Source organism: Bidens hawaiensis, unplaced genomic scaffold (assembly GCF_021521415.1).
Source record: "Bidens hawaiensis isolate Kalapana, Puna unplaced genomic scaffold, B.hawaiensis_p1.1 tig00045931_1, whole genome shotgun sequence".
NCBI classification, from domain to species: Eukaryota; Viridiplantae; Streptophyta; class Magnoliopsida; order Asterales; family Asteraceae; genus Bidens; species Bidens hawaiensis.
In genome coordinates, this window is record NW_027498167.1 from 72,773 (window position 1) to 82,840 (window position 10,068).

At 33.4% G+C, this 10,068-nt stretch overlaps 1 pseudogene across 1 annotated transcript; it reads right to left on the bottom strand.

Moving 5' to 3' along the window:
* Positions 1-3,982: 3,982 nt before the first annotated feature.
* LOC143595990 (protein DETOXIFICATION 31-like) lies at positions 3,983-9,727 on the bottom strand (annotated as a pseudogene). Its single transcript, XR_013146625.1, has 8 exons — positions 9,387-9,727; positions 7,800-8,341; positions 7,056-7,142; positions 5,399-5,417; positions 5,172-5,359; positions 4,438-4,556; positions 4,284-4,370; positions 3,983-4,199 (listed from the first exon to the last, which is right to left on the bottom strand). The product of XR_013146625.1 is annotated as a protein DETOXIFICATION 31-like (transcript).
* Positions 9,728-10,068: the final 341 nt, after the last annotated feature.

The following is a 10,068-nucleotide window of genomic DNA, read 5'->3' on the forward strand; positions in this document are numbered from 1 at the left end:
TATGATGTTTACCTTACAAAATACGGGTCGTCTTCCCAAATTCATGATTCGTTAAGAGCTGTTGCCCAATCCCAATCCCAAACCGACCTTGAAATGGGGATGTACTACATGATTTGGGAAGACGCCGGTAAACGTCAAAAGGTAAACACCCCAAGCAGTGAACTTGGAAGGTATGGTGGTACCAACTTTGTGAAACACATGACTCCAGATGAATTTAGAAGTCTTGATTTGCTGGCTTGGTGGAGAGGTAAGGAGGATGAGTTTCCGATCCTCGCCGCCATGGCCAAAGATTTACTAACGGTCCAAGCTTCCACGGTAGCTTCGGAGTCTGCTTTTTCTGTTTCTGGCAGGGTTATATCGATTAGGAGGACTCGACTCACTCCACCAGCTGTAGAGATGTCTATTTGCTACAAGGATTACTTGGACTCTTTAGATAGGGCACAACATCAACGCTCACTCGAGGGGGAAATGGACTATGAGGCGGGCTTGTATGAAGACGAGGTCAATCAAGGACACACTCAACCAATGACCGATGAAGAAGCCGCGTACGACGATTACCTAAGGAATAGCTCGGGATCGGGTAGCGATGAAAATAATGAGTAAGAAACAGCAAGTTGTTAATGTAATCGTGTCTAAGCATTCTTTAATGTTTGTATTTTTGAGTTACGAATATGCGATAACGATTTAATGTTTGTATTTTTAATGTAAAAGCTATAAATGAAAGTTATGTATTTTTGAGTTACGAATATGCGATAACGATTTAATGCTTGTAGTTACCGGTTTGCCTTGTAGTTACCGGTTTGTTTATACTGTGAAAAAATAATGGTTATTTAAAAAAAAAAAAAAAAAAAAAAAACCGGTTAACCGGTTAGACCGGTTATTAAAAAACCTGTTAATAAAAAAACCGGTTTATTAACCGGTTCTAACCGGTTCCCAAACCGGTCCTAACCGGTTTGACCGGTTATGGTTTTCATACACAAAAACCGGTTATTAACCGGTCCGGTTATTAACCGAATCGGTTTTTTTAAAAAAACCGATTTGTGCACCTCTATCCGGGATCTCGATATATATCGTCTTGCTTGGGATCCTTAGCAAGTTCGCTATCATGAACTGGCTATTTTATAAACCAATCTATATTTGCTTGCAGGCTACTCATTCAGTTGTGACTCAAACGCCTATTAGACCCAGTCTTGCTTAATTATCGAATGACTATTTAATTTACACGTGAAGAAAACGGACGGAGTCCTACAACATTCACAAGATAGAAAGCTTCGAATTTATCTCTTTTCTACAACGAAAGTAATACGAGAACGGGTGCGTAAACGATTAAAGAAAAAATAAAAAGAACTAGTTGGTATGGTGAATGGCAGCATATCACGACCTATGCTATCAATAGTAGTGCTATATTGGTGCTATAGCGGTTATCGGCCCATCTGTAAAATAGCGGTCGAAATATCGGTCCAAATATCGGTTCCAATATTTGCGGCGCTATTTACCGATATTTTGCCGCTATTTGACTACCAATATATCGGATTTATCGGCGAGTTTATCGGTTCAAAATTTTTTACCCAAATTTGTTAAACTTTTTGGCCCAAAGATTATTCATGTTACCTTTTTTTGGCCCAGAGCCCAATTTCATTTGATTTAACCCTAAGATCATGCTATAGAGATGATGGTGATGCTACAGTTGAAGTGGACGATCTTGAAGAACAATTGGAGGATTTGGTTGATGTCGTCTCGAAGGATGATTTCATGGCTTTCGATTAATTGATTAAATCATGTTTTAAATTAAAAATATTGTTATTTTGTGTTTTGAACTGTTGACTTCTGTGATTTTGGTATTAAGACCTAAGTATTAATATTAGAGAACTTTTAGTGTTATATATATATATATATATATATATATATATATATAATACACCGTATCCCACCGCAATAACAATATTTCAGATATCGGTCAGTGACCGATCTGCTATTTTTTGGCATTAACTGCATAGATCGCGACAGGTCCCTTGGATGGGCCGTGAGCGCGACCAAACACTGCTCGGTAAGAGTTTAGTTTTTGGCAAAAATGGTCCATGTGCTTTTGTTTGGTTTGGCTTCGAGCATAAAATTAGCGAATTAAACACCATAAAAGATACTAAAACAACACGACATGAGACATGATTATAACATGGATCTGATATAAAACAAAGTTTAAAACAGGTCGGGTCTTCACTAGTTGTCTTCCTAAATGGTAAAGATCACTGATACAAATGCCTCACTTTTTAAAGGAAGTGATCAATTTCACTCACCAAAACTCACTATGTCAAGATAGTGAGTCTTCACTAAATCTCTAGTTAACTATATATAGTTCTTAGCCTAATACAAAACAACACTATATCAAGATTGTGTATTCTCCTCTCAATTCATCAAAAAAATGACTACACATCACTTTTCAAATGGTAGAACAACCTCTAGAGATGACCCCTCAAAATACAAATATAGACAATAAGGTTGGTAGCTAGCATAAAAAGCTTTCTTTCTTCTCTAACTTTTAAACTCATCTCTTGACAATAGAAGCTTAATTACAGTTGAACTAAGGAAGAGATTATTCTTTAAGTGTGCGTGCGTAAATAAAAGTCATAGAACGAAGGGTGAAGACTTAGTTTGAATATATCTTCTACTTATAACCAAATATTTGAGATGCATGGTATGTAGGCCAGACATCCAACGGTCCATCTCCAAGGTCGTTTCAAGTGACCATAAATGCCAAGTCCATTTCACATTGGTTTTGACAATGTGAACATTGTGTGAAGTATTTGTCTTTCTTTTTCCCTAATTTTGGAAGTTCTTTACATGTGGGAAAGTGTGAAGTGCCCCTTTCATTTTTCACTTATCCTTGCACCAAAACCCACGTATTTCATTTAATGGGTTAAGCATACTTTGATTTGTTCATCCAAAACTTAAAACCTTCACTCTAGAAATTTGAGTTACCCTTTTGATAATAGTTTAATTCAACAATACAAGGTTTGAATGAAAAAAATTCTCAAGGAAGAATAATTATTTCAAGTATTATTTGATTTTCAAATAATACATATTTAAACAAAATTGTTTAATTATATGTTTAAAATCTTTTTTACTTAAGACCCAAATTTTTCTTCACCTATTTCTTAAAAGTTTTTAATGATTTTCGATGAGGATCCTGACGTATAATTAAAAGAATTTTGAACTCAAATAAAATTAACCCATTTTGTATATATAAATTGTCTCATACATTTTGTATATATAAATTGTCGATGAGACGACTACACAGTTAACTGGCTAAGCACACTCTGGTAGGATATTTTCATTATTGCCGACCTCATTTGAACTTTCTACCCGAGTAACAAAAACAATATCATGAATTAGTGGGATTAAGTGAACAATATAGATTAGTACAAGAGTAGGATATTACACATACCATCCAAAACATAATTTGAAATATCACATTAGGATGAGCAACTTAACTGCCATAACCGTTAAGAACCATAACCGAACATATTTTAACCGATAACCAACATATCTAGTGGGTCGGTTTAATAAATTTTTGAAAACCGTCAAATGCATTTTGATGTTTTTGGTTCAACGTGTGTTATCGAATTAACTTGGATTTCATTTTTGGATTATATAATGTCCTTTCGAATATTTGGTATTTATATTATGATTATATCTTTTGTTGGATTATGGCATGTCGTTTTTTTGTAATATTTGGTACCAATTAAACTTTTAGGTCTAATTACATTGTTTTAGTTATGGTTAACCGACTCGCAATAACCTTCAAAACCGATTAACCTCAACCTTCATAACGGATTGGTTATGATTATTGTTATTGATTGACCGACATATCGGTTATGGTTATGAGTTTGACCCAAAGCCATGTCATATAAGATGCTATTTTCCTAGAATATAAGTTGTGATTTTGAATTCTCTTTGTTGGATAAATATTAATTAGAGATGGATGCTACATTAAGTTTGATTACATCCTTTTGAACTCCAAACAAAGTTTTTAACACTCTCGATCCAAAATGCAATTTCAGCAAAAATAAGATCACCTACATCTAAACCAACCAATAACATCAAACATAATAACTCACTTGGCTAAAATAAACCGTTTAATACTCATCCTCAACCCCCTTTTGACCCGACCACTTTTTAATTCTCTCGTCCGCCATGGATGCCTGCAATTAACCAACCGAAATTTGTTTAGAACGAATCGGTTTCAAAAGTTTTTAATCATGAGAAGTAACTAGAGTTCGAAGTACCTCTTTGTCCCAGTTGGTTCTAGCACAAATCCAAACCAAAATAATGGTTTGAACCACTGTTCCAGTTAACATGCCCAGCCAGATACCCTACAACATTTTGATGTTAAATATATATAGTACTGTCAAGAATGCATGAATGAGTATAAATTTACACCTTTACACCCAAATCTACTGCAAATCCCAGAATGAGTCCCAAAGGAACTCCAAAGATGTAGTAGCACGCAATATTTATATACGCGATCACAGCTTGCCATCCAGCTCCGATTGCCACCCCTGCAAACAAACAAACAAACGTACCCAGTAAAAACTTGAATGATGGTAAAAATTAGAACAATAAACCTAAACCAAGTTTCTAGGCCGGTAAACGAGCCGAGCCAAGTTGGGCTCAAGCTCGAAGTTAACGAGCCAGTTTGGCTCTGGTCTTTTTATCTAGACGAGATGAAATTTTAAGCTAGAGCTCAACTTGTAGAAAGCTTGAGCCAGCTAGAGGCTCATCCAACAAGCTCGCTTATTTATTATTAAAGTTATTTCCTGTTTTTTATTCATGTTGATAGATTATGAAAATTAAAAAAAAAAGGTAAATAATTTTAACAAAATATATTTACTCTTTCTAATGTTTAACGTTTCACACTCTAGTAGTCTTGTTTTCTTTCCACACACACATATATATACATATATATATATTATTAAAATAATGCCATATGGCCTTCAACCTACAATATACACATATAATTTAAACAAGCCGAGCCGATATTGGTTCGGGCTAACAAGCAAGCTACGAGCCAAGATTGGCTCGGGCTCAGTTCGTTTGTAAATGAGCTAATTTTGATCGGGCTAAACATCAAACTTGCAAGCTTTTTAAACGTTCGTACAAAAAGAGTGACACACCTGAAAGCGCGGGTGGGATATTGATGCCGGAAAATGATAAGGAGAAGGGCCAAAAAACAACCGACGAGGATTGAGTAGAAGACGACCACCACCACGGAGAATTTTGCAGTTCTTGGATGGGCTGCTCCTAGTTCATTTGACACCCTTATACTACATCCCCAAATTAGCGCTATGTGATTTTTTAATATCTGAGAGAAAAATATTTTGTAAACTTACCTGATAATTGCCCACCCAACAATGTTTGTGCTGCATAATTTCATTCAAAATTTTAATTAATTTCGGACTATATATGTTACAAGTTGAGATGTAGACCCAACATCTGTACCAACTGACTTCATAAATAAATTGGGAAGTGATCTCTATCTAGCATCGTTAAATGGTGTGGGGTGCAAATACGTGATGTGACGATGCTTTTCACACCAAACAACTTGTGTATTAAAAAGTTAGAACTAACAACTCAAACCTATTAAATTTCATGTGGGTTTGTATCCTGTTTTTAAGAGTGTTTTAAATAACTATAATGCATATTCATTTAGTGTTTTTTTAAAAAAAAATTATATATGTAAATTTCTCGATAAAACTATCAATTTAGAAAAACTAACAATCACTTTTAACATCTATTCATTTTGATGACTAGTTAGGTTTCAATAAATACAAAGTAAGAAGATAGAGTCATGGCAATAATTTTCCATGTTACATTTATGCCTATTAAATAAAACCAACCAATCATGTTTGAAGTTCTTTTATCAGTTTATAATCCAAAATCATTATATTGGGTCAAGATATTCAGACCTAAATCACTTAATTTACAAAAATTGTAATTAAAAGCAAAAATAATTCAACTTTCAAAAACTAAATTTTGGGTTTTGGTGATCCAGACCGAACCATGCAAACCCTGGTTATAAAATACTCCAGCTTAACATAATTTATTTTACACATATTTATATATTTTATTACTAGCTTAAGAAATCCGTGTATTATACGAGATAATTAATTTATAAATTACAATGAATAATTTAATACGAATAAAAAATGATAATTAAATCTCTTTATATTATATAAAAAATATATATTACAAATACAATCATTTTATATCATCAAATATAGAGAATGAGTTGTTCTACTATCAGTATACAATACTGAAACAATGTCACTGAAAGCAACATATAAAATAATGAGGTTTTTCGATATGAAAGATGTAGCTAAAGTCTTTTACAAAAAAGTTATACATTCTATACCCGACCATAAACAAAAAAGATATCAGATTTTCCCTTTTGAACAGTTTTCATGTTGTCCTTATAAACACACTGTTCAACTATCACAATAATCTTATAATAAATATAAATAATGAAAAATTTGTTTATGTTTTAACACCGAATATTTGTAATTTTTTTTAAATTATTATACTTTTCTTCAATATGAATATGTCTCAAAAAATTGAATGTTAATGTACATTTTAAACATTAACTCTTTTATATATACATTTCAATTTTAAAGAAAATATATTTATGACACGTAACTATTATATTAATATTTTTTATATTAAGTATGCTTAAAATATAATCTATGACATTACTAATTTAAATCAATGTAGATTGACCAATTAATACGGTATATTGAATTTATAATCAATATTATATTTAGAACTAAGATTTTTTTTCTTTTCCATAAATAGAAAAGAAGTAATTCTGACGGAAATTTAATAGTGAGAATAATCTCAAAATGCCATTTTTATCAGTTAATTTAATTCTCCTAATATATATTTCATATTATTATATACCTGCTATTTATGACGTTTTAAGGGATTTCACTTATTTACATATCATGTAAAATAATAATAATAATAATAATAATAATAATAATAATAATAATAATAATAATAACCATATGGAGAGTGCGTCAACTGCAATTTCGGCATTTTTTAGATATCCAGCAAAAAGGATCAAGGCCATAAAATACCATGTCTCTAAGCTGAAACAGTCATTCGGATAATTAGTTAAAATTTGGCAAAATTAAATAACATCATAGCGAACAAATCGAACCAAGTCATACATCCAAACAGTTTGGTTTTGTAATATGTGTGTGTTTGTATTATCGTCATAAATATTGATCCTTAGTTATCATTTTGAAATTTTTTAGATACAAACTGATGATTTTGATAAAATTTTAATCCTTGTCCGACGGATTTGTGGTTTTTCAAAACCGAAATGAAGGGTATGTTTGGCAGGAAGCTTTTAGGAGCTTCAAACTTTTAAGAAAAAACTTCTACTTGATTAAAAGTCTTGTTTAGTTCAAGGAGCTTGAAGCTTTTAGGTCATGAGGAAAAGCTTAAAGTTTAAAGCTTCTACTAGTAGCGTTTAGAAAGAGCTACAAGCTTTTAGCATTTTAATTTACTTAAATATTCTTCTAAAATAAATACATTTACTATTATTGATTTTAGTCATACATATTTTAGTAATTTTATACATTTTATTAAAAGTTCCAGCTACTCTGTCAAACATCTAAATATATCCAAAAAGCTGCATCTACCAGCTACAACTACTAGCTACCAGCTTCAAGCCATCAGCTTCCAGCTACAGCTAGCAGCTAATTTTGCCAAACATCCCCGAAATGAATAATTCCACTCACCAAAGCATGACTGCGGATGCTAGCGACAGTTTAACAAAACCCCACAGATTATTGAAGGCGGTCCAAGTAAAACCGGACCATGCTTGACCACAAGTCCCAGTAAGAATATAAACCATCTGAGCCACCACCATGAACCACCACGAAAAGTTAAGCACCATGGCTCCACCAAACAGCCCCCACTCCAACTTCAACATAAAAAGCCAGCTAAAGAAGGCATGGAGAACCAAAGCCGCACCGGATATGGATGACATCACCATAATCTTACTCTGCGCTTGCAAAAACTTTGCGATGGGGTAGTTAGCCGCGTAAGCGAACAGCTGGGGGATCATCCACAACGCCATCTTCCCCGCTAGTTGTGATATGTCTTGGGTTTGACCGATTAATATGAGTAACGGGGTTGCGAAGATGTACAAGAACATCAGCAAGAGCGCGGTCACGAATAATATTATCCATGACCTTTGCATATACACTCCTAACATGTCTATTTGCCCCGCTCCGTATGCTTGTCCGCATAATGTCTCCAATGCACTCCCCATTCCAACCTAATTAGTTAAATTAGTGGAACTTGATTTCAGATAAAGTTTCCCTCTTTCATCTAAACCGTCCAAACCAAGCAAAAATCTGCCACTTCGGCTAAGTTATGAGTCGGTTTACCGTTTGGAACCGAAATATATATACAAGAGTTAGAGCTGGGTTAGCTGAAAATCAAAGTTTATAGAATTAAAATTTCGAAAAGTTAAGTCTTTTATATTTAAATCTGAAAGAATGTGGCAGAAAGGGGTGAAACACTAAAAAAAATTAATCATTCTATATGATTTTAACAGAACTAAAATATTTGTCACGTTAAAAAATAAGGCATATATAATCTTTTAACATGTATATTTAAAATTAATTTTATAGATTTCGTGCTATCATGTTTTTAACTTTTTTTGTGAAACTTTTAATGCTCACCCATAAAAGGTTCCAACTTTTCTAAACATACCAACTAAGCAAACTTTAAAAAAATCTAAATTATGGGGGTGTTTGACCTAGCTTTTATATTTATGCTTGTGCTTATATATTAAATTAGCTTATAGCTTATTTTTTATTATTTTGATAAGCTCTTCTTAAGTGTTTGGATTAGCTTATATTCTACAAGTTAAGCATGTGTCTTAATATCCATAATTTTTTAACTTGTTAGAGTAATAAGTTGCTTCAATATTTACTAATCCATCACCATTTGAGGCAAATGAGTAATTTACACTCTTAAACAAATAAGCTTCATCAAATAAGCTAAAAAATTATCTTCAAATAAGCTTCTTTTAATGAGCTTATATAAGCTAATAAGCATAAGCTTAAAAAGCTAAGTCAAACACCAAATTAAGCTTATTTTGTAAAAAAGCTAAAAAAGCATTGTTAAAAAAGCTAGGCCAAACACCCCCTATATTTTAAAAACCGGCATTTACAGCCAAGAGTTCCGCAAAAACCGACCATAAACATACTTTATGTAACATTTTACACGTAATATCCACTTTAGTTGGATGGTAAGATGGTTAATGTGTGAAATAAGAGCTCATATATTTTTTTTTCTATTAACAAAATACGAACCAGAATCCCTAAGGAAAAGCCCGCGATAACCGAGTTTTCGATGGAGAAAGCCGCAAGATCAAGAGTTCCAACGTGACCAGCGAACGTCTGAGTGATGGCTCCAAGTGAGTACTGACAAACAGTAGTGAAAATCATAGGGGCAGCAAGGAACCATAGCTTCTTGGATTCTGCTAGGAATTGGGTGTAGAAGTCGTTTATTCCGGTGATCGGAGGGATATCGTCAGCGTCGCCGGTGAAGTGAGCAGTGTTTGTGGCATTTTTGGAGGCCAGAAGTGGATTTGACTCGTTGATCTCCATTTGAGAGAAGATAGATGGTGTGCGTGTGAGTGGAGGTAGAATCAATAATATATGTGGTGGTTGATTTATATAGCCATTTACATAGACCCGTCTTACCTGCTCGCATGTGTTGATAACAACTTCATATGCAATCACGTTTTCAAATTAAACTCATTCGCCCCTCTCTCTCTATTTATATATCAAGTTGGTGGTAAAACAAACAACCACTCTGGGTGGCCCACCCCACCATTATATTAAAAGAGAAGAAAAAAAAAAGTACTCTCGGTGAAGACCCAAAAATTCTATAGTGGCTCAATTTGAAAGTGACACCAAAATATCCATTTTTCTTTTCTTGATTTCATAAAGTCTCTTCAAAACTCAACTTCAAAACTCGTTGAGTTTTAAA